General features: G+C 30.8%; 1 long non-coding RNA gene across 3 annotated transcripts in view; it reads right to left on the bottom strand.

The window, feature by feature from the left end:
• The window catches only part of LOC135689451 (uncharacterized), a 293,016-nt gene that overhangs the window by 247,190 nt on the left and 20,503 nt on the right, over positions 1 to 25,323 (bottom strand). The gene's annotated exons all lie outside the window — the stretch shown is intronic.

Here is a 25,323-nt window from a genome sequence, read left to right as displayed (position 1 = left end):
TAAGATAAAGTGATAGATCAAGATCAAGTATCTATAAGATCATAATATCTATAAAATCAAGTGATATCTATAAGATACATAGAATGTTTCAGACTAAAGTTTGAAAAAAAGCTAAAAGATTTGAAAATTTTTCCAAATCTTTTTTCCTCGAAACAAGCAAGAAAGTCTTAATTTACGTTTCGAACACCATTTCGGGTAGTTTTGGTGAATTTTTGGCTCAAATACTGGAAATGAGGACTTTGTCATTTTTGAAAAATTTCATGACCCCGGACCTGCAAAAAAGTTCAACAAATTGAAAATTTTTCAAAATTTTTTTTTTCCTCGAAACAACCAAGAAAGTCTTAATTTACGTTACGAACACCAGTTCGGGTAGTTTTGGTGTATTGTTGGCTCAAATACTGGAAATGAGAACTTAGTCATTTTTGAAAAATTTCATGACCCCGGACCTGCAAAAAAATTAAAAAAATTGAAAATTTTTCAAAATTTTTTTTTTCCTCGAAACAACTGAGAAAGTCTTAATTTACGTTACGAACACCATTTCGGGTAGTTTTGGTGAATTTTTGGCTCAAATGCTGGAAATGAGGACTTTGTCATTTTTGAAAAATTTTATGACCCCGGACCTGCAAAAAAGTTCAAAAAATTGAAAATTTTTCACAATTTTTTTTTTCCTCGAAACACCGAAGAAAGTCTTAATTTACGTTACGAACACCAGTTCGGGTAGTTTTGGTGTATTTTTGGGTCAAATACTGGAAATGAGAACTTAGTCATTTTTGAAAAATTTCATGCCCCGGACCTGCAAAAAAGTTCAAAAAATTGAAAATTTTTCAAAATTTTTTTTCCCTCGAAACAACCGAGAAATTCTTAATTTACGTTACGAACACCAGTTCGGGTAGTTTTGGTGTATTTTTGGCTCAAATACTGGAAATGAGGACTTTGTCATTTTTTAAAAATTTCATGACCCCGGACCTGCAAAAAAGTTCAAAAAATTGAAAATTTTTCAAAATTTTTTTTTTCCTCTAAACAACCAAGGAAGTCTTAATTTACGTTACGAGCACCATTTCAGGTAGTTTTGGTGTATTTTTGGCTCAAATACTGGAAATGAGGACTTTGTCATTTTTGAAAAATTTCATGACCCCGGACATGCAAAAAAGTTCAAAAAATTGAAAAATTTTCAAAAAAAATCTTTCTACTAGTAACAACCAAGAATGATAAGAAAATACCTTTCTGACATGTTTTCATGACATTTGGCTCAACCTTCAAGTGATATCTGGAATGTAGTACCTATATGATAAAGTGATAGATCAAGATCAAGTATCTATAAGATCATAATATCTATAAAATCAAGTCATATCTATAAGATACATAGAATGTTTCAGACTAAAGTTTGAAAAAGCTAAAAGATTTGAAAATTTTTCCAAATCTTTTTTCCTCGAAACAAGCAAGAAAGTCTTAATTTACGTTTCGAACACCATTTTGGGTAGTTTTGGTGTATTTTTGGCTCAAATACTGGAAATGAGAACTTAGTCATTTTTGAAAAATTTCATGACCCCGGACCTGCAAAAAAGTTCAAAAAATTGAAAATTTTTCAAAATTTTTTTTTTCCTCGAAACAACCGAGAAAGTCTTAATTTACGTTACAAACACCATTTCGGGTAGTTTTGGTGAATTTTTGGCTCAAATACTGGAAATGAGGACTTAGTCATTTTTGAAAAATTTCATGACCTGCAAAAAAATTCAAAAAATTGAAAATTTTTCAAAATTTTTTTTCCTCGAAACAACCGAGAAAGTCTTAATTTACGTTACGAACACCATTTCGGGTATTTTTCGTGAATTTTTGGCTCAAATACTGGAAATGAGGACTTAGTCATTTTTGAAAAATTTCATGACCCCGGACCTGCAAAAAAGTTCAAAAAATTCAAAATTTTTCAAAATTTTTTTTTTCCTCGAAACAGCCAAGAAAGTCTTAATTTACGTTACGAACACCATTTCGGGTAGTTTTGGTGTATTTTTGGCTCAAATACTGGAAATGAGGACTTAGTCATTTTTGAAAAATTTCATGACCCCGGACATGCAAAAAAGTTCAAAAAATTGAAAAATTTTCAAAAAAAATCTTTCTACTAGTAACAACCAAGAATGACAAGAAAATACCTTTCTGACATGTTTTCATGACATTTGGCTCAACCTTCAAGTGAAATCTGGAATGTAGTACCTATAAGATAAAGTGATAGATCAAGATCAAGTATCTATAAGATCATGATATCTATAAAATCAAGTCATATCTATAAGATACATAGAATGTTTCAGACTAAAGTTTGAAAAAGCTAAAAGATTTGAAAATTTTTCCAAATCTTTTTTCCTCGAAACAAGCAAGAAAGTCTTAATTTACGTTTCGAACACCATTTTGGGTAGTTTTGGTGTATTTTTGGCTCAAATACTGGAAATGAGAACTTAGTCATTTTTGAAAAATTTCATGACCCCGGACCTGCAAAAAAGTTCAAAAAATTGAAAATTTTTCAAAATTTTTTTTTTCCTCGAAACAATCGAGAAAGTCTTAATTTACATTACGAACACCATTTCGGGTAGTTTTGGTGTATTTTTGACTCAAATACTAGAAATGAGGACTTAGTCATTTTTGAAAAATTTCATGACCCCGGACCTGCAAAATGTTCAAAAAATTGAAAATTTTTCAAAATTTTTTTTTTCCTCGAAACAACCGAGAAAGTCTTAATTTACGTTACAAACACCATTTCGGGTAGTTTTGGTGAATTTTTGGCTCAAATACTGGAAATGAGGACTTAGTCATTTTTGAAAAATTTCATGACCTGCAAAAAAATTCAAAAAATTGAAAATTTTTCAAAATTTTTTTTTCCTCGAAACAACCGAGAAAGTCTTAATTTACGTTACGAACACCATTTCGGGTATTTTTCGTGAATTTTTGGCTCAAATACTGGAAATGAGGACTTAGTCATTTTTGAAAAATTTCATGACCCCGGACCTGCAAAAAAGTTCAAAAAATTCAAAATTTTTCAAAATTTTTTTTTTCCTCGAAACAGCCAAGAAAGTCTTAATTTACGTTACGAACACCATTTCGGGTAGTTTTGGTGTATTTTTGGCTCAAATACTGGAAATGAGGACTTAGTCATTTTTGAAAAATTTCATGACCCCAGACCTGCAAAAAAGTTCAAAAAATTGAAAATTTTTCAAAATTTTTTTTTTCCTCGAAACAACCGAGAAAGTCTTAATTTACGTTACAAACACCATTTCGGGTAGTTTTCGTGAATTTTTGGCTCAAATACTGGAAATGAGGACTTAGTCATTTTTGAAAAATTTCATGACCCCGGACCTGCAAAAAAGTTCAAAAAATTCAAAATTTTTCAAAATTTTTTTTTTCCTCGAAACAACCAAGAAAGTCTTAATTTACGTTACAAACACCATTTCGGGTAGTTTTGGTGAATTTTTGGCTCAAATACTGGAAATGACGACTTAGTCATTTTTGAAAAATTTCATGACCCCGGACCTGCAAAAAAGTTCAAAAAATTGAAAATTTTTCAAAATTTTTTTTTTCCTCGAAACAACCGAGAAAGTCTTAATTTACGTTACAAACACCATTTCGAGTAGTTTTGGTGAATTTTTGGCTCAAATACTGGAAATGAGGACTTAGTCATTTTTGAAAAATTTCATGACCCCGGACCTGCAAAAAAATTCAAAAAATTGAAAATTTTTCAAAATTTTTTTTTTCCTCGAAACAACCAAGAAAGTTTTAATTTACGTTACGAACATCAGTTCGGGTAGTTTTGGTGTATTTTTGGCTCAAATACTGGAAATGAGAACTTAGTCATTTTTGAAAAATTTCATGACCCTGGACCTGCAAAAAAGTTCAAAAAATTGAAAATTTTTCAAAATTTTTTTTTTCCTTGAAACAACCGAGAAAGTCTTAATTTACGTTACGAACACCATTTCGGGTAGTTTTGGTGAATTTTTGGCTCAAATACTGGAAATGAGGACTTTGTCATTTTTGAAAAATTTCATGACCCCGGACCTGCAAAAAAGTTCAAAAAATTGAAAATTTTTCAAAATTTTTTTTTTCCTCGAAACAACCGAGAAAGTCTTAATTTACGTTACGAACACCATTTCGGATAGTTTTGGTGTATTTCAGGTAGTTTTGGTGTATTTTTGGCTCAAATACTGGAAATTTTTGAAAAATTGAAAGTTGAAAATTTTCAAAATTTCATTACAATCAAAAAAAGTTTCAAAAAATTGAAAATTTTTCAAAATTTTTTTTTTCCTCGAAACAACCGAGAAAGTCTTAATTTACGTTACGAACACCATTTCGGGTAGTTTTCGTGAATTTTTGGCTCAAATACTGGAAATGAGGACTTAGTCATTTTTGAAAAATTTCATGACCCCGGACCTGCAAAAAAGTTCAAAAAATTGAAAATTTTTCAAAATTTTTTTTTTCCTCGAAACAGCCAAGAAAGTCTTAATTTACGTTACGAACACCATTTCGGGTAGTTTTGGTGTATTTTTGGCTCAAATACTGGAAATGAGGACTTAGTCATTTTTGAAAAATTTCATGACCCCGGACCTGCAAAATAGTTCAAAAAATTGAAAATTTTTCAAAATTTTTTTTTTCCTCGAAACAATCGAGAAAGTCTTAATTTACATTACGAACACCATTTCGGGTAGTTTTGGTGTATTTTTGGCTCAAATACTAGAAATGAGGACTTAGTCATTTTTGAAAAATTTCATGACCCCGGACCTGCAAAATGTTCAAAAAATTGAAAATTTTTCAAAATTTTTTTTTTCCTCGAAACAACCGAGAAAGTCTTAATTTACGTTACAAACACCATTTCGGGTAGTTTTGGTGAATTTTTGGCTCAAATACTGGAAATGAGGACTTAGTCATTTTTGAAAAATTTCATGACCTGCAAAAAAATTCAAAAAATTGAAAATTTTTCAAAATTTTTTTTTTCCTCGAAACAACCGAGAAAGTCTTAATTTACGTTACGAACACCATTTCGGGTAGTTTTCGTGAATTTTTGGCTCAAATACTGGAAATGAGGACTTAGTCATTTTTGAAAAATTTCATGACCCCGGACCTGCAAAAAAAATCAAAAAATTGAAAATTTTTCAAAATTTTTTTTTTCCTCGAAACAGCCAAGAAAGTCTTAATTTACGTTACGAACACCATTTCGGGTAGTTTTGGTGTATTTTTGGCTCAAATACTGGAAATGAGGACTTAGTCATTTTTGAAAAATTTCATGACCCCGGACCTGCAAAATGTTCAAAAAATTGAAAATTTTTCAAAATTTTTTTTTTCCTCGAAACAACCGAGAAAGTCTTAATTTACGTTACAAACACCATTTCGGGTAGTTTTGGTGAATTTTTGGCTCAAATACTGGAAATGAGGACTTAGTCATTTTTGAAAAATTTCATGACCTGCAAAAAAATTCAAAAAATTGAAAATTTTTCAAAATTTTTTTTTTCCTCGAAACAACCGAGAAAGTCTTAATTTACGTTACGAACACCATTTCGGGTATTTTTCGTGAATTTTTGGCTCAAATACTGGAAATGAGGACTTAGTCATTTTTGAAAAATTTCATGACCCCGGACCTGCAAAAAAGTTCAAAAAATTCAAAATTTTTCAAAATTTTTTTTTTCCTCGAAACAGCCAAGAAAGTCTTAATTTACGTTACGAACACCATTTCGGGTAGTTTTGGTGTATTTTTGGCTCAAATACTGGAAATGAGGACTTAGTCATTTTGGAAAAATTTCATGACCCCAGACCTGCAAAAAAGTTCAAAAAATTGAAAATTTTTCAAAATTTTTTTTTTCCTCGAAACAACCGAGAAAGTCTTAATTTACGTTACAAACACCATTTCGGGTAGTTTTCGTGAATTTTTGGCTCAAATACTGGAAATGAGGACTTAGTCATTTTTGAAAAATTTCATGACCCCGGACCTGCAAAAAAGTTCAAAAAATTGAAAATTTTTCAAAATTTTTTTTTTCCTCGAAACAGCCAAGAAAGTCTTAATTTACGTTACGAACACCATTTCGGGTAGTTTTGGTGTATTTTTGGCTCAAATACTGGAAATGAGGACTTAGTCATTTTTGAAAAATTTCATGACCCCGGACCTGCAAAATAGTTCAAAAAATTGAAAATTTTTCAAAATTTTTTTTTTCCTCGAAACAATCGAGAAAGTCTTAATTTACATTACGAACACCATTTCGGGTAGTTTTGGTGTATTTTTGGCTCAAATACTAGAAATGAGGACTTAGTCATTTTTGAAAAATTTCATGACCCCGGACCTGCAAAATGTTCAAAAAATTGAAAATTTTTCAAAATTTTTTTTTTCCTCGAAACAACCGAGAAAGTCTTAATTTACGTTACAAACACCATTTCGGGTAGTTTTGGTGAATTTTTGGCTCAAATACTGGAAATGAGGACTTAGTCATTTTTGAAAAATTTCATGACCTGCAAAAAAATTCAAAAAATTGAAAATTTTTCAAAATTTTTTTTTTCCTCGAAACAACCGAGAAAGTCTTAATTTACGTTACGAACACCATTTCGGGTAGTTTTCGTGAATTTTTGGCTCAAATACTGGAAATGAGGACTTAGTCATTTTTGAAAAATTTCATGACCCCGGACCTGCAAAAAAAATCAAAAAATTGAAAATTTTTCAAAATTTTTTTTTTCCTCGAAACAGCCAAGAAAGTCTTAATTTACGTTACGAACACCATTTCGGGTAGTTTTGGTGTATTTTTGGCTCAAATACTGGAAATGAGGACTTAGTCATTTTTGAAAAATTTCATGACCCCGGACCTGCAAAATGTTCAAAAAATTGAAAATTTTTCAAAATTTTTTTTTTCCTCGAAACAACCGAGAAAGTCTTAATTTACGTTACAAACACCATTTCGGGTAGTTTTGGTGAATTTTTGGCTCAAATACTGGAAATGAGGACTTAGTCATTTTTGAAAAATTTCATGACCTGCAAAAAAATTCAAAAAATTGAAAATTTTTCAAAATTTTTTTTTTCCTCGAAACAACCGAGAAAGTCTTAATTTACGTTACGAACACCATTTCGGGTATTTTTCGTGAATTTTTGGCTCAAATACTGGAAATGAGGACTTAGTCATTTTTGAAAAATTTCATGACCCCGGACCTGCAAAAAAGTTCAAAAAATTCAAAATTTTTCAAAATTTTTTTTTTCCTCGAAACAGCCAAGAAAGTCTTAATTTACGTTACGAACACCATTTCGGGTAGTTTTGGTGTATTTTTGGCTCAAATACTGGAAATGAGGACTTAGTCATTTTGGAAAAATTTCATGACCCCAGACCTGCAAAAAAGTTCAAAAAATTGAAAATTTTTCAAAATTTTTTTTTTCCTCGAAACAACCGAGAAAGTCTTAATTTACGTTACAAACACCATTTCGGGTAGTTTTCGTGAATTTTTGGCTCAAATACTGGAAATGAGGACTTAGTCATTTTTGAAAAATTTCATGACCCCGGACCTGCAAAAAAATTCAAAAAATTGAAAATTTTTCAAAATTTTTTTTTTCCTCGAAACAACCGAGAAAGTCTTAATTTACGTTACAAACACCATTTCGGGTAGTTTTCATGAATTTTTGGCTCAAATACTGGAAATGAGGACTTAGTCATTTTTGAAAAATTTCATGACCTGCAAAAAAATTCAAAAAATTGAAAATTTTTCAAAATTTTTTTTTTCCTCGAAACAACCGAGAAAGTCTTAATTTACGTTACGAACACCATTTCGGGTATTTTTCGTGAATTTTTGGCTCAAATACTGGAAATGAGGACTTAGTCATTTTTGAAAAATTTCATGACCCCGGACCTGCAAAAAAGTTCAAAAAATTCAAAATTTTTCAAAATTTTTTTTTCCTCGAAACAGCCAAGAAAGTCTAAACTTACGTTACGAACACCATTTCGGGTATTTTTCGTGAATTTTTGGCTCAAATACTGGAAATGAGGACTTAGTCATTTTTGAAAAATTTCATGACCCCGGACCTGCAAAAAAGTTCAAAAAATTCAAAATTTTTCAAAATTTTTTTTTTCCTCGAAACAGCCAAGAAAGTCTTAACTTACGTTACGAACACCATTTCGGGTAGTTTTGGTGTATTTTTGGCTCAAATACTGGAAATGAGGACTTAGTCATTTTTGAAAATTTTCATGACCCCGGACCTGCAAAAAAGTTCAAAAAATTGAAAATTTTTCAAAATTTTTTTTTTCCTCGAAACAACCAAGAAAGTCTTAGATTACGTTACGAACACCATTTCGGGTAGTTTTGGTGAATTTTTGGCTCAAATACTGGAAATGAGGACTTTGTCATTTTTGAAAAATTTCATGACCCCGGACCTGCAAAAAAGTTCAAAAAATTGAAAATTTTTCAAAATTTTTTTTTCCTCGAAACAACCGAGAAAGTCTTAATTTACGTTACGAACACCAGTTCGGGTAGTTTTGGTGTATTGTTGGCTCAAATACTGGAAATGAGAACTTAGTCATTTTTGAAAAATTTCATGACCCCAGACCTGCAAAAAAATTGAAAAAATTGAAAATTTTTCAAAATTTTTTTTTTCCTCGAAACAACCGAGAAAGTCTTAATTTACGTTACGAACACCATTTCGGATAGTTTTGGTGTATTTTTGGCTCAAATACTGGAAATGAGAACTTAGTCATTTTTGAAAAATTTCATGACCCCGGACCTGCAAAAAAGTTCAAAAAATTAAAATTTTTCAAAATTTTTTTTTTCCTCGAAACAACCGAGAAAGTCTTAATTTACGTTACGAACACCATTTCGGGTAGTTTTGGTGAATTTTTGGCTCAAATACTGGAAATGAGGACTTAGTCATTTTTGAAAAATTTCATGACCCCGGACCTGCAAAATGTTCAAAAAATTGAAAATTTTTCAAAATTTTTTTTTTCCTCGAAACAACCGAGAAAGTCTTAATTTACGTTACAAACACCATTTCGGGTAGTTTTGGTGAATTTTTGGCTCAAATACTGGAAATGAGGACTTAGTCATTTTGGAAAAATTTCATGACCCCAGACCTGCAAAAAAGTTCAAAAAATTGAAAATTTTTCAAAATTTTTTTTTTCCTCGAAACAACCGAGAAAGTCTTAATTTACGTTACAAACACCATTTCGGGTAGTTTTCGTGAATTTTTGGCTCAAATACTGGAAATGAGGACTTAGTCATTTTTGAAAAATTTCATGACCTGCAAAAAAGTTCAAAAAATTGAAAATTTTTCAAAATTTTTTTTTTCCTCGAAACAACCGAGAAAGTCTTAATTTACGTTACGAACACCATTTCGGGTATTTTTCGTGAATTTTTGGCTCAAATACTGGAAATGAGGACTTAGTCATTTTTGAAAATTTTCATGACCCCGGACCTGCAAAAAAGTTCAAAAAATTCAAAATTTTTCAAAATTTTTTTTTTCCTCGAAACAGCCAAGAAAGTCTTAATTTACGTTACGAACACCATTTCGGGTAGTTTTGGTGAATTTTTGGCTCAAATACTGGAAATGAGGACTTTGTCATTTTTGAAAAATTTCATGACCCCGGACCTGCAAAAAAAGTTCAAAAAATTGAAAATTTTTCAAAATTTTTTTTTCCTCGAAACAACCGAGAAAGTCAAAATTTACGTTACGAACACCAGTTCGGGTAGTTTTGGTGTATTGTTGGCTCAAATACTGGAAATGAGAACTTAGTCATTTTTGAAAAATTTCATGACCCCGGACCTGCAAAAAAATTGAAAAAATTGAAAATTTTTCAAAATTTTTTTTTTCCTCGAAACAACCGAGAAAGTCTTAATTTACGTTACGAACACCATTTCGGATAGTTTTGGTGTATTTTTGGCTCAAATACTGGAAATGAGAACTTAGTCATTTTTGAAAAATTTCATGACCCCAGACCTGCAAAAAAGTTCAAAAAATTAAAATTTTTCAAAATTTTTTTTTTCCTCGAAACAACCGAGAAAGTCTTAATTTACGTTACGAACACCATTTCGGGTAGTTTTGGTGAATTTTTGGCTCAAATACTGGAAATGAGGACTTTGTCATTTTTGAAAAATTCCATGACCCCGGACCTGCAAAAAAGTTCAAAAAATTGAAAATTTTTCCAAATTTTTTTTTTTCCTCGAAACAACCGAGAAAGTCTTAATTTACGTTACGAACACCATTTCGGGTAGTTTTGGTGAATTTTTGGCTCAAATACTGGAAATGAGGACTTTGTCATTTTTGAAAAATTTCATGACCCCGGACCTGCAAAAATGTTCAAAAAATTGAAAATTTTTCAAAATTTTTTTTTTCCTCGAAACAACCAAGAAAGTTTTAATTTACGTTACGAACACCAGTTCGGGTAGTTTTGGTGTATTTTTGGCTCAAATACTGGAAATGAGAACTTAGTCATTTTTGAAAAATTTCATGACCCTGGACCTGCAAAAAAGTTCAAAAAATTGAAAATTTTTCAAAATTTTTTTTTTCCTCGAAACAACCGAGAAAGTCTTAATTTACGTTACGAACACCATTTCGGGTAGTTTTGGTGAATTTTTGGCTCAAATACTGGAAATGAGGACTTTGTCATTTTTGAAAAATTTCATGACCCCGGACCTGCAAAAAAGTTCAAAAAATTGAAAATTTTTCAAAATTTTTTTTTTCCTCGAAACAACCGAGAAAGTCTTAATTTACGTTACGAACACCATTTCGGATAGTTTTGGTGTATTTCAGGTAGTTTTGGTGTATTTTTGGCTCAAATACTGGAAATGAGGACTAAGTCATTTTTGAAAAATTTCATGACCCCAGACCTGCAAAAAAGTTCAAAAAATTGAAAATTTTTCAAAATTTTTTTTTTCCTCGAAACAACCGAGAAAGTCTTAATTTACGTTACAAACACCATTTCGGGTAGTTTTCGTGAATTTTTGGCTCAAATACTGGAAATGAGGACTTAGTCATTTTTGAAAAATTTCATGACCCCGGACCTGCAAAAAAGTTCAAAAAATTCAAAATTTTTCAAAATTTTTTTTTTCCTCGAAACAACCGAGAAAGTCTTAATTTACGTTACAAACACCATTTCGGGTAGTTTTGGTGAATTTTTGGCTCAAATACTGGAAATGAGGACTTAGTCATTTTTGAAAAATTTCATGACCCCGGACCTGCAAAAAAGTTCAAAAAGTTGAGAATTTTTCAAAATTTTTTTTTTCCTCGAAACAACCGAGAAAGTCTTAATTTACGTTACAAACACCATTTCGAGTAGTTTTGGTGAATTTTTGGCTCAAATACTGGAAATGAGGACTTTGTCATTTTTGAAAAATTTCATGACCCCGGACCTGCAAAAAAGTTCAAAAAATTAAAATTTTTCAAAATTTTTTTTTTCCTCGAAACAACCGAGAAAGTCTTAATTTACGTTACGAACACCATTTCGGGTAGTTTTGGTGAATTTTTGGCTCAAATACTGGAAATGAGGACTTTGTCATTTTTGAAAAATTCCATGACCCCGGACCTGCAAAAAAGTTCAAAAAATTGAAAATTTTTCCAAATTTTTTTTTTTCCTCGAAACAACCGAGAAAGTCTTAATTTACGTTACGAACACCATTTCGGGTAGTTTTGGTGAATTTTTGGCTCAAATACTGGAAATGAGGACTTTGTCATTTTTGAAAAATTTCATGACCCCGGACCTGCAAAAATGTTCAAAAAATTGAAAATTTTTCAAAATTTTTTTTTTCCTCGAAACAACCAAGAAAGTTTTAATTTACGTTACGAACACCAGTTCGGGTAGTTTTGGTGTATTTTTGGCTCAAATACTGGAAATGAGAACTTAGTCATTTTTGAAAAATTTCATGACCCTGGACCTGCAAAAAAGTTCAAAAAATTGAAAATTTTTCAAAATTTTTTTTTTCCTCGAAACAACCGAGAAAGTCTTAATTTACGTTACGAACACCATTTCGGGTAGTTTTGGTGAATTTTTGGCTCAAATACTGGAAATGAGGACTTTGTCATTTTTGAAAAATTTCATGACCCCGGACCTGCAAAAAAGTTCAAAAAATTGAAAATTTTTCAAAATTTTTTTTTTCCTCGAAACAACCGAGAAAGTCTTAATTTACGTTACGAACACCATTTCGGATAGTTTTGGTGTATTTCAGGTAGTTTTGGTGTATTTTTGGCTCAAATACTGGAAATGAGGACTAAGTCATTTTTGAAAAATTTCATGACCCCAGACCTGCAAAAAAGTTCAAAAAATTGAAAATTTTTCAAAATTTTTTTTTTCCTCGAAACAACCGAGAAAGTCTTAATTTACGTTACAAACACCATTTCGGGTAGTTTTCGTGAATTTTTGGCTCAAATACTGGAAATGAGGACTTAGTCATTTTTGAAAAATTTCATGACCCCGGACCTGCAAAAAAGTTCAAAAAATTCAAAATTTTTCAAAATTTTTTTTTCCTCGAAACAACCGAGAAAGTCTTAATTTACGTTACAAACACCATTTCGGGTAGTTTTGGTGAATTTTTGGCTCAAATACTGGAAATGAGGACTTAGTCATTTTTGAAAAATTTCATGACCCCGGACCTGCAAAAAAGTTCAAAAAGTTGAGAATTTTTCAAAATTTTTTTTTTCCTCGAAACAACCGAGAAAGTCTTAATTTACGTTACAAACACCATTTCGAGTAGTTTTGGTGAATTTTTGGCTCAAATACTGGAAATGAGGACTTAGTCATTTTTGAAAAATTTCATGACCCCGGACCTGCAAAAAAATTCAAAAAATTGAAAATTTTTCAAAATTTTTTTTTCCTCGAAACAACCGAGAAAGTCTTAATTTACGTTACAAACACCATTTCGGGTAGTTTTCATGAATTTTTGGCTCAAATACTGGAAATGAGGACTTAGTCATTTTTGAAAATTTTCATGACCCCGGACCTGCAAAAAAGTTCAAAAAATTGAAAATTTTTCAAAATTTTTTTTTTCCTCGAAACAACCAAGAAAGTCTTAATTTACGTTACGAACACCATTTCGGGTAGTTTTGGTGAATTTTTGGCTCAAATACTGGAAATGAGGACTTTGTCATTTTTGAAAAATTTCATGACCCCGGACCTGCAAAAAAGTTCAAAAAATTGAAAATTTTTCAAAATTTTTTTTTCCTCGAAACAACCGAGAAAGTCTTAATTTACGTTACGAACACCAGTTCGGGTAGTTTTGGTGTATTGTTGGCTCAAATACTGGAAATGAGAACTTAGTCATTTTTGAAAAATTTCATGACCCCGGACCTGCAAAAAAATTGAAAAAATTGAAAATTTTTCAAAATTTTTTTTTTCCTCGAAACAACCGAGAAAGTCTTAATTTACGTTACGAACACCATTTCGGATAGTTTTGGTGTATTTTTGGCTCAAATACTGGAAATGAGAACTTAGTCATTTTTGAAAAATTTCATGACCCCAGACCTGCAAAAAAGTTCAAAAAATTGAAAATTTTTCCAAAATTTTTTTTTTCCTCGAAACAACCAAGAAAGTTTTAATTTACGTTACGAACACCAGTTCGGGTAGTTTTGGTGTATTTTTGGCTCAAATACTGGAAATGAGAACTTAGTCATTTTTGAAAAATTTCATGACCCTGGACCTGCAAAAAAGTTCAAAAAATTGAAAGTTTTTCAAAATTTTTTTTTTCCTCGAAACAACCAAGAAAGTTTTAATTTACGTTACGAACACCAGTTCGGGTAGTTTTGGTGTATTTTTGGCTCAAATACTGGAAATGAGAACTTAGTCATTTTTGAAAAATTTCATGACCCTGGACCTGCAAAAAAGTTCAAAAAATTGAAAATTTTTCAAAATTTTTTTTTTCCTCGAAACAACCGAGAAAGTCTTAATTTACATTACGAACACCATTTCGGGTAGTTTTGGTGAATTTTTGGCTCAAATACTGGAAATGAGGACTTTGTCATTTTTGAAAAATTTCATGACCCCGGACCTGCAAAAAAGTTCAAAAAATTGAAAATTTTTCAAAATTTTTTTTTTCCTCGAAACAACCGAGAAAGTCTTAATTTACGTTACGAACACCATTTCGGATAGTTTTGGTGTATTTCAGGTAGTTTTGGTGTATTTTTGGCTCAAATACTGGAAATTTTTGAAAAATTGAAAGTTGAAAATTTTCAAAATTTCATTACAATCAAAAAAAGTTTCAAAAAATTGAAAATTTTTCAAAATTTTTTTTTCCTCGAAACAACCGAGAAAGTCTTAATTTACGTTACGAACACCATTTCGGGCAGTTTTGGTGTATTTTTGGCTCAAATACTGGAAATGAGGACTTGGTCATTTTTGAAAAATTTCATGACCCCGGACCTGCAAAAAAGTTCAAAAAATTGAAAATTTTTCAAAATTTTTTTTTTCCTCGAAACAATCGAGAAAGTCTTAATTTACATTACGAACACCATTTCGGGTAGTTTTGGTGTATTTTTGGCTCAAATACTAGAAATGAGGACTTAGTCATTTTTGAAAAATTTCATGACCCCGGACCTGCAAAATGTTCAAAAAATTGAAAATTTTTCAAAATTTTTTTTTTCCTCGAAACAACCGAGAAATTCTTAATTTACGTTACGAACACCATTTCGGGTAGTTTTGGTGAATTTTTGGCTCAAATACTGGAAATGAGGACTTAGTCATTTTTGAAAAATTTCATGACCTGCAAAAAAACTCAAAAAATTGAAAATTTTTCAAAATTTTTTTTTTCCTCGAAACAACCGAGAAAGTCTTAATTTACGTTACGAACACCATTTCGGGTAGTTTTCGTGAATTTTTGGCTCAAATACTGGAAATGAGGACTTAGTCATTTTTGAAAAATTTCATGACCCCTGACCTGCAAAAAAGTTCAAAAAATTGAAAATTTTTCAAAATTTTTTTTTTCCTCGAAACAGCCAAGAAAGTCTTAATTTACGTTACGAACACCATTTCGGGTAGTTTTGGTGTATTTTTGGCTCAAATACTGGAAATGAGGACTTAGTCATTTTTGAAAAATTTCATGACCCCGGACATGCAAAAAAGTTCAAAAAATTGAAAAATTTTCAAAAAAAATCTTTCTACTAGTAACAACCAAGAATGACAAGAAAATACCTTTCTGACATGTTTTCATGACATTTGGCTCAACCTTCAAGTGAAATCTGGAATGTAGTACCTATAAGATAAAGTGATAGATCAAGATCAAGTATCTATAAGATCATAATATCTATAAAATCAAGTCATATCTATAAGATACATAGAATGTTTCAGACTAAAGTTTGAAAAATCTAAAAGATTTGAAAATTTTTCCAAATCTTTTTTCCTCGAAACAAGCAAGAAAGTCTTAATTTACGTTTCGAACACCATTTTGGGTAGTTTTGGTGTATTTTTGGCTCAAATACTGGAAATGAGAACTTAGTCATTTTTGAAAAATTTCATGACCCCGGACCTGCAAAAAAGTTCAAAAAATTGAAAATTTTTCAAAATTTTTTTTTTCCTCGAAACAACCGAGAAAGTCTTAATTTACGTTACGAACACCATTTCGGGTAGTTTTGGTGAATTTTTGGCTCAAATACTGGAAATGAGGACTTTGTCATTTTTGAAAAATTTCATGACCCCGGACCTGCAAAAAAGTTCAAAAAATTAAAATTTTTCAAAATTTTTTTTTTCCTCGAAACAACCGAGAAATTCTTAATTTACGTTACGAACACCATTTCGGGTAGTTTTGGTGAATTTTTGGCTCAAATACTGGAAATGAGGACTTAGTCATTTTTGAAAAATTTCATGACCTGCAAAAAAATTCAAAAAATTGAAAATTTTTCAAAATTTTTTTTTCCTCGAAACAACCGAGAAAGTCTTAATTTACGTTACGAACACCATTTCGGGTAGTTTTCGTGAATTTTTGGCTCAAATACTGGAAATGAGGACTTAGTCATTTTTGAAAAATTTCATGACCCCGGACCTGCAAAAAAGTTCAAAAAATTGAAAATTTTTCAAAATTTTTTTTTTCCTCGAAACAGCCAAGAAAGTCTTAATTTACGTTACGAACACCATTTCGGGTAGTTTTGGTGTATTTTTGGCTCAAATACTGGAAATGAGGACTTAGTCATTTTTGAAAAATTTCATGACCCCGGACATGCAAAAAAGTTCAAAAAATTGAAAAATTTTCAAAAAAAATCTTTCTACTAGTAACAACCAAGAATGACAAGAAAATACCTTTCTGACATGTTTTCATGACATTTGGCTCAACCTTCAAGTGAAATCTGGAATGTAGTACCTATAAGATAAAGTGATAGATCAAGATCAAGTATCTATAAGATCATGATATCTATAAAATCAAGTCATATCTATAAGATACATAGAATGTTTCAGACTAAAGTTTGAAAAAGCTAAAAGATTTGAAAATTTTTCCAAATCTTTTTTCCTCGAAACAAGCAAGAAAGTCTTAATTTACGTTTCGAACACCATTTTGGGTAGTTTTGGTGTATTTTTGGCTCAAATACTGGAAATGAGAACTTAGTCATTTTTGAAAAATTTCATGACCCCGGACCTGCAAAAAAGTTCAAAAAATTGAAAATTTTTAAAATTTTTTTTTTCCTCGAAACAACCGAGAAAGTCTTAATTTACGTTACGAACACCATTTCGGGTAGTTTTGGTGAATTTTTGGCTCAAATACTGGAAATGAGGACTTTGTCATTTTTGAAAAATTTCATGACCACGGACCTGCAAAAAAGTTCAAAAAATTGAAAATTTTTCAAAATTTTTTTTTTCCTCGAAACAACCGAGAAAGTCTTAATTTACATTACTAACACCATTTCGGGTAGTTTTGGTGAATTTTTGGCTCAAATACTGGAAATGAGGACTTTGTCATTTTTGAAAAATTTCATGACCCCGGACCTGCAAAAAAGTTCAAAAAATTGAAAATTTTTCAAAACTTTTTTTTTCCTCGAAACAACCGAGAAAGTCTTAATTTACGTTACGAACACCATTTCGGGTAGTTTTGGTGAATTTTTGGCTCAAATACTGGAAATGAGGACTTTGTCATTTTTGAAAAATTTCATGACCCCGGACCTGCAAAAAAGTTCAAAAAATTAAAATTTTTCAAAATTTTTTTTTTCCTCGAAACAACCGAGAAATTCTTAATTTACGTTACGAACACCATTTCGGGTAGTTTTGGTGAATTTTTGGCTCAAATACTGGAAATGAGGACTTAGTCATTTTTGAAAAATTTCATGACCTGCAAAAAAATTCAAAAAATTGAAAATTTTTCAAAATTTTTTTTTTCCTCGAAACAACCGAGAAAGTCTTAATTTACGTTACGAACACCATTTCGGGTAGTTTTCGTGAATTTTTGGCTCAAATACTGGAAATGAGGACTTAGTCATTTTTGAAAAATTTCATGACCCCGGACCTGCAAAAAAGTTCAAAAAATTGAAAATTTTTCAAAATTTTTTTTTTCCTCGAAACAGCCAAGAAAGTCTTAATTTACGTTACGAACACCATTTCGGGTAGTTTTGGTGTATTTTTGGCTCAAATACTGGAAATGAGGACTTAGTCATTTTTGAAAAATTTCATGACCCCGGACATGCAAAAAAGTTCAAAAAATTGAAAAATTTTCAAAAAAAATCTTTCTACTAGTAACAACCAAGAATGACAAGAAAATACCTTTCTGACATGTTTTCATGACATTTGGCTCAACCTTCAAGTGAAATCTGGAATGTAGTACCTATAAGATAAAGTGATAGATCAAGATCAAGTATCTATAAGATCATGATATCTATAAAATCAAGTCATATCTATAAGATACATAGAATGTTTCAGACTAAAGTTTGAAAAAGCTAAAAGATTTGAAAATTTTTCCAAATCTTTTTTCCTCGAAACAAGCAAGAAAGTCTTAATTTACGTTTCGAACACCATTTTGGGTAGTTTTGGTGTATTTTTGGCTCAAATACTGGAAATGAGAACTTAGTCATTTTTGAAAAATTTCATGACCCCGGACCTGCAAAAAAGTTCAAAAAATTGAAAATTTTTCAAAATTTTTTTTTTCCTCGAAACAACCGAGAAAGTCTTAATTTACGTTACGAACACCATTTCGGGTAGTTTTGGTGAATTTTTGGCTCAAATACTGGAAATGAGGACTTTGTCATTTTTGAAAAATTTCATGACCCCGGACCTGCAAAAAAGTTCAAAAAATTGAAAATTTTTCAAAATTTTTTTTTTCCTCGAAACAACCGAGAAAGTCTTAATTTACGTTACTAACACCATTTCGGGTAGTTTTGGTGAATTTTTGGCTCAAATACTGGAAATGAGGACTTTGTCATTTTTGAAAAATTTCATGACCCCGGACCTGCAAAAAAGTTCAAAAAATTGAAAATTTTTCAAAATTTTTTTTTTCCTCGAAACAACCAAGAAAGTCTTAATTTACGTTACGAACACCAGTTCGGGTAGTTTTGGTGTATTGTTGGCTCAAATACTGGAAATGAGAACTTAGTCATTTTTGAAAAATTTCATGACCCCGGACCTGCAAAAAAATTAAAAAAATTGAAAATTTTTCAAAATTTTTTTTTTCCTCGAAACAACCGAGAAAGTCTTAATTTACGTTACGAACACCATTTCGGATAGTTTTGGTGTATTTTTGGCTCAAATACTGGAAATGAGAACTTAGTCATTTTTGAAAAATTTCATGACCCCGGACCTGCAAAAAAGTTCAAAAAATTGAAAATTTTTCAAAATTTTTTTTTTCCTCGAAACAGCCAAGAAAGTCTTAATTTACGTTACGAACACCATTTCGGGTAGTTTTGGTGTATTTTTGGCTCAAATACTGGAAATGAGGACTTAGTCATTTTTGAAAAATTTCATGACCCCGGACATGCAAAGAAGTTCAAAAAATTGAAAAATTTTCAAAAAAAATCTTTCTACTAGTAACAACCAAGAATGACAAGAAAATACCTTTCTGACATGTTTTCATGACATTTGGCTCAACCTTCAAGTGATATGTGGAATGTAGTACCTATAAGATAAAGTGATAGATCAAGATCAAGTATCTATAAGATCATAATATCTATAAAATCAAGTCATATCTATAAGATACATAGAATGTTTCAGACTAAAGTTTGAAAAAGCTAAAAGATTTGAAAATTTTTCCAAATCTTTTTTCCTCGAAACAAGCAAGAAAGTCTTAATTTACGTTACGAACACCATTTCAGGTAGTTTTGGTGTATTTTTGGCTCAAATACTGGAAATGAGGACTTAGTCATTTTTGAAAAATTTCATGACCCCGGACCTGCAAAAAAGTTCAAAAAATTGAAAATTTTTCAAAATTTTTTTTTTCCACGAAACAACCGAGAAAGTCTTAATTTACGTTACGAACACCATTTCTGGTAGTTTTGGTGTATTTTTGGCTCAAATACTGGAAATGAGGACTTTGTCATTTTTGAAAAATTTCATGACCCCGGACCTGCAAAAAAATTCAAAAAATTGAAAATTTTTTTTTTCCTCGAAACAACCGAGAAAGTCTTAATTTACGTTACAAACACCATTTCGGGTAGTTTTCATGAAATTTTGGCTCAAATACTGGAAATGAGGACTTAGTCATTTTTGAAAAATTTCATGACCCCGGACCTGCAAAAAAGTTCAAAAAATTGAAAATTTTTCAAAATTTTTTTTTTCCACGAAACAACCGAGAAAGTCTTAATTTACGTTACGAACACCATTTCTGGTAGTTTTGGTGTATTTTTGGCTCAAATACTGGAAATGAGAACTTAGTCATTTTTGAAAAATTTCATGACCCCGGACCTGCAAAAAAGTTAAAAAAATTGAAAATTTTTCAAAATTTTTTTTTTCCTCCAAACAACCGAGAAAGTCTTAATTTACGTTACGAACACCATTTCGGGTAGTTTTGGTGAATTTTTGGCTCAAATACTGGAAATGAGGACTTTGTCATTTTTGAAAAATTTCATGACCCCGGACCTGCAAAAATGTTCAAAAAATTGAAAATTTTTCAAAATTTTTTTTTTCCTCGAAACAACCAAGAAAGTTTTAATTTACGTTACGAACACCAGTTCGGGTAGTTTTGGTGTATTTTTGGCTCAAATACTGGAAATGAGAACTTAGTCATTTTTGAAAAATTTCATGACCCCGGACCTGCAAAAAAGTTCAAAAAATTGAAAATTTTTCAAAATTTTTTTTTTCCTCGAAACAACCGAGAAAGTCTTAATTTACGTTACAAACACCATTTCGGGTAGTTTTCATGAAATTTTGGCTCAAATACTGGAAATGAGGACTTAGTCACTTTTGAAAAATTTCATGACCCCGGACCTGCAAAAAAGTTAAAAAAATTGAAAATTTTTCAAAATTTTTTTTTTCCTTGAAACAACCAAGAAAGTCTTAATTTACGTTACGAACACCATTTCAGGAAGTTTTGGTGTATTTTTGGCTCAAATACTGGAAATGAGGACTTAGTCTCTTTTGAAAAATTTCATGACCCCGGACATGCAAAAAAGTTCAAAAAATTGAAAAATTTTCAAAAAAAATCTTTCTACTAGTAACAACCAAGAATGACAAGAAAATACCTTTCTGACATGTTTTCATGACATTTGGCTCAACCTTCAAGTGATATCTGGAATGTAGTACCTATAAGATAAAGTGATAGATCAAGATCAAGTATCTATAAGATCATAATATCTATAAAATCAAGTCATATCTACAAGATACATAGAATGTTTCAGACTAAAGTTTGAAAAAGCTAAAAGATTTGAAAATTTTTCCAAATCTTTTTTCCTCGAAACAAGCAAGAAAGTCTTAATTTACGTTTCGAACACCATTTCGGGTAGTTTTGGTGAATTTTTGGCTCAAATACTGGAAATGAGGACTTAGTCATTTTTGAAAAATTTCATGACCCCGGACCTGCAAAAAAGTTCAAAAAATTGAAAATTTTTCAAAATTTTTTTTTTCCTCGAAACAATCGAGAAAGTCTTAATTTACATTACGAACACCATTTCGGGTAGTTTTGGTGTATTTTTGGCTCCAATACTAGAAATGAGGACTTAGTCATTTTTGAAAAATTTCATGACCCCGGACATGCAAAAAAGTTCAAAAAATCGAAAAATTTTCAAAAAAAATCTTTCTACTAGTAACAACCAAGAATGATAAGAAAATACCTTTCTGACATGTTTTCATGACATTTGGCTCAACCTTCAAGTGATATCTGGAATGTAGTACCTATATGATAAAGTGATAGATCAAGATCAAGTATCTATAAGATCATATTATCTATAAAATCAAGTGATATCTATAAGATACATAGAATGTTTCAGACTAAAGTTTGATAAAGCTAAAAGATTTGAAAATTTTTCCAAATCTTTTTTCCTCGAAACAAGCAAGAAAGTCTTAATTTACGTTTCGAACACCATTTCGGATAGTTTTGGTGTATTTTTGGCTCAAATACTGGAAATGAGAACTTAGTCATTTTTGAAAAATTTCATGACCCCGGACCTGCAAAAAAGATCAAAAAAATTGAAAAATTTTTCAAATCTTTTTTCCTCGAAACAACCAAGAAAGTCTTAATTTACGTTTCGAACACCATTTCGGATAGTTTTGGTGAATTTTTGGCTCAAATACTGGAAATGAGGACTTAGTCATTTTTGAAAAATTTCATGACCCCGGACCTGCAAAAAAGTTCAAAAAATTGAAAATTTTTCAAAATTTTTTTTTTCCTCGAAACAATCGAGAAAGTCTTAATTTACATTACGAACACCATTTCGGGTAGTTTTGGTGTATTTTTGGCTCCAATACTAGAAATGAGGACTTAGTCATTTTTGAAAAATTTCATGACCCCGGACCTGCAAAAAAGTTCAAAAAATTCAAATTTTTCAAAATTTTTTTTTCCCTCTAAACAACCAAGAAAGTCTTAATTTACGTTACGAACACCATTTCAGGTAGTTTTGGTGTATTTTGGGCTCAAATACAGGAAATGAGGACTTAGTCTCTTTTGAAAAATTTCATGACCCCGGACATGCAAAAAAGTTCAAAAAATTGAAAAATTTTCAAAAAAAATCTTTCTACTAGTAACAACCAAGAATGATAAGAAAATACCTTTCTGACATGTTTTCATGACATTTGGCTCAACCTTCAAGTGATATCTGGAATGTAGTACCTATATGATAAAGTGATAGATCAAGATCAAGTATCTATAAGATCATAATATCTATAAAATCAAGTGATATCTATAAGATACATAGAATGTTTCAGACTAAAGTTTGAAAAAGCTAAAAGATTTGAAAATTTTTCCAAATCTTTTTTCCTCGAAACAAGCAAGAAAGTCTTAATTTACGTTTCGAACACCATTTCGGATAGTTTTGGTGTATTTTTGGCTCAAATACTGGAAATGAGAACTTAGTCATTTTTGAAAAATTTCATGACCCCGGACCTGCAAAAAAGTTCAAGAAATTGAAAATTTTTCAAAATCTTTTTTCCTCGAAACAACCAAGAAAGTCTTAATTTACGTTTCGAACACCATTTCGGATAGTTTTGGTGTATTTTTGGCTCAAATACTGGAAATGAGAACTTAGTCATTTTTGAAAAAATTTCATGACCCCAGACCTGCAAAAAAGTTCAAAAAATTGAAAATTTTTCAAAACTTTTTTTTTCCTCGAAACAACCAAGAAAGTCTTAATTTACGTTACGAACACCAGTTCGGGTAATTTTGGTGTATTTTTGGCTCAAATACTGAAAATGAGAACTTAGTCATTTTTAAAAAATTTCATGACCCCGGACCTGCAAAAAAGTTAAAAAAATTGAAAATTTTTCAAAATTTTTTTTTTCCTTGAAACAACCAAGAAAGTCTTAATTTACGTTACGAACACCATTTCAGGAAGTTTTGGTGTATTTTTGGCTCAAATACTGGAAATGAGGACTTAGTCATTTTTGAAAAATTTCATGACCCAGGACCTGCAAAAAGTTCAAAAATTTGAAAATAATTAAAAATTTTCTTTTTTCTCAAAACAACCAAGAAAGTCTTTATTTACGTTACGAACACAAGTTCGGGTAGTTTTGGTGTATTTTGGCTCAAATACTGGAAATGAGGATTTAGTAATTTTTGAAAAATTTCATGACCCTGGACCTGCAAAAAAGTTCAAAAAATTGAAAATTTTTCAAAACTTTTTTTTTCCTCGAAACAACCAAGAAAGTCTTAATTTACGTTACGAACACCAGTTCGGGTAGTTTTGGTGTATTTTTGGCTCAAATACTGGAAATGAGAACTTAGTCATTTTTGAAAAATTTCATGACCCCGGACCTGCAAAAAAGTTCAAAAAATTGAAAATTTTTCAAAACTTTTTTTTTCCTCGAAACAACCAAGAAAGTCTTAATTTACGTTACGAACACCAGTTCGGGTAGTTTTGGTGTATTTTTGGCTCAAATACTGGAAATGAGAACTTAGTCATTTTTGAAAAATTTCATGACCCCGGACCTGCAAAAAAGTTAAAAAAATTGAAAATTTTTCAAAATTTTTTTTTTCCTTGAAACAACCAAGAAAGTCTTAATTTACGTTACGAACACCATTTCAGGAAGTTTTGGTGTATTTTTGGCTCAAATACTGGAAATGAGGACTTAGTCATTTTTGAAAAATTTCATGACCCCGGACCTGCAAAAAGTTCAAAAATTTGAAAATAATTAAAAATTTTCGTTTTTCTCAAAACAACCAAGAAAGTCTTTATTTACGTTACGAACACAAGTTCGGGTAGTTTTGGTGTATTTTGGCTCAAATACTGGAAATGAGGATTTAGTCATTTTTGAAAAATTTCATGACCCTGGACCTGCATAAAAGTTCAAAAAATTGAACATTTTTCAAAATTTTTTTTTTCCTCGAAACAACCGAGAAAGTCTTAATTTACGTTACGAACACCATTTCGGGTAGTTTTGGTGAATTTTTGGCTCAAATACTGGAAATGAGGACTTAGTCATTTTTGAAAAATTTCATGACCCCGGACCTCCAAAAAAGTTCAAAAAATTGAAAATTTTTCAAAAATTTTTTTTTCCTCGAAACAACCAAGAAAGTCTTAATTTACGTTACGAACACCAGTTAGGGTAGTTTTGGTGTATTTTTGGCTCAAATACTGGAAATGAGAACTTAGTCATTTTTGAAAAATTTCATGACCCCGGACCTGCAAAAAAGTTCAAAAAATTGAAAATTTTTCAAAATTTTTTTTTTCCTCGAAACAACCAAGAAAGTCTTAATTTACGTTACGAACACCATTTCGGGTAGTTTTGGTGAATTTTTGGCTCAAATACTGGAAATGAGGACTTAGTCATTTTTGAAAAATTTCATGACCCCGGACCTGCAAAAAAGTTCAAAAAATTGAAAATTTTTCAAAATTTTTTTTTTCCTCGAAACAATCGAGAAAGTCTTAATTTACATTACGAACACCATTTCGGGTAGTTTTGGTGTATTTTTGGCTCCAATACTAGAAATGAGGACTTAGTCATTTTTGAAAAATTTCATGACCCCGGACCTGCAAAAAAGTTCAAAAAATTCAAATTTTTCAAAAATTTTTTTTCCCCTAAACAACCAAGAAAGTCTTAATTTACGTTACGAACACCATTTCAGGTAGTTTTGGTGTATTTTGGGCTCAAATACAGGAAATGAGGACTTAGTCTCTTTTGAAAAATTTCATGACCCCGGACATGCAAAAAAGTTCAAAAAATTGAAAAATTTCCAAAAAAAATCTTTCTACTAGTAACAACCAAGAATGATAAGAAAATACCTTTCTGACATGTTTTCATGACATTTGGCTCAACCTTCAAGTGATATCTGGAATGTAGTACCTATATGATAAAGTGATAGATCAAGATCAAGTATCTATAAGATCATAATATCTATAAAATCAAGTGATATCTATAAGATACATAGAATGTTTCAGACTAAAGTTTGAAAAAGCAAAAAGATTTGAAAATTTTTACAAATCTTTTTTCCTCGAAACAAGCAAGAAAGTCTTAATTTACGTTTCGAACACCATTTCAGATAGTTTTGGTGTATTTTTGGCTCAAATACTGGAAATGAGGACTTAGTCATTTTTGAAAAATTTCATGACCCCGGACCTGCAAAAAGTTCAAAAATTTGAAAATAATTAAAAATTTTCTTTTTTCTCGAAACAACCAAGAAAGTCTTTATTTACGTTACGAACACAAGTTCGGGTAGTTTTGGTGTATTTTGGCTCAAATACTGGAAATGAGGATTTTGTCATTTTTGAAAAATTTCATGACCCTGGACCTGCAAAAAAGTTCAAAAAATTGAAAATTTTTCAAAACTTTTTTTTTCCTCGAAACAACCAAG

Source organism: Rhopilema esculentum, chromosome 5 (assembly GCF_057945365.1).
Source record: "Rhopilema esculentum isolate cy_ngs chromosome 5, ASM5794536v1, whole genome shotgun sequence".
Taxonomy (NCBI): Eukaryota; Metazoa; Cnidaria; class Scyphozoa; order Rhizostomeae; family Rhizostomatidae; genus Rhopilema; species Rhopilema esculentum.
Note: the sequence above shows the minus strand (reverse complement) of the source record. Positions and strands in the feature narration are given on the sequence as shown.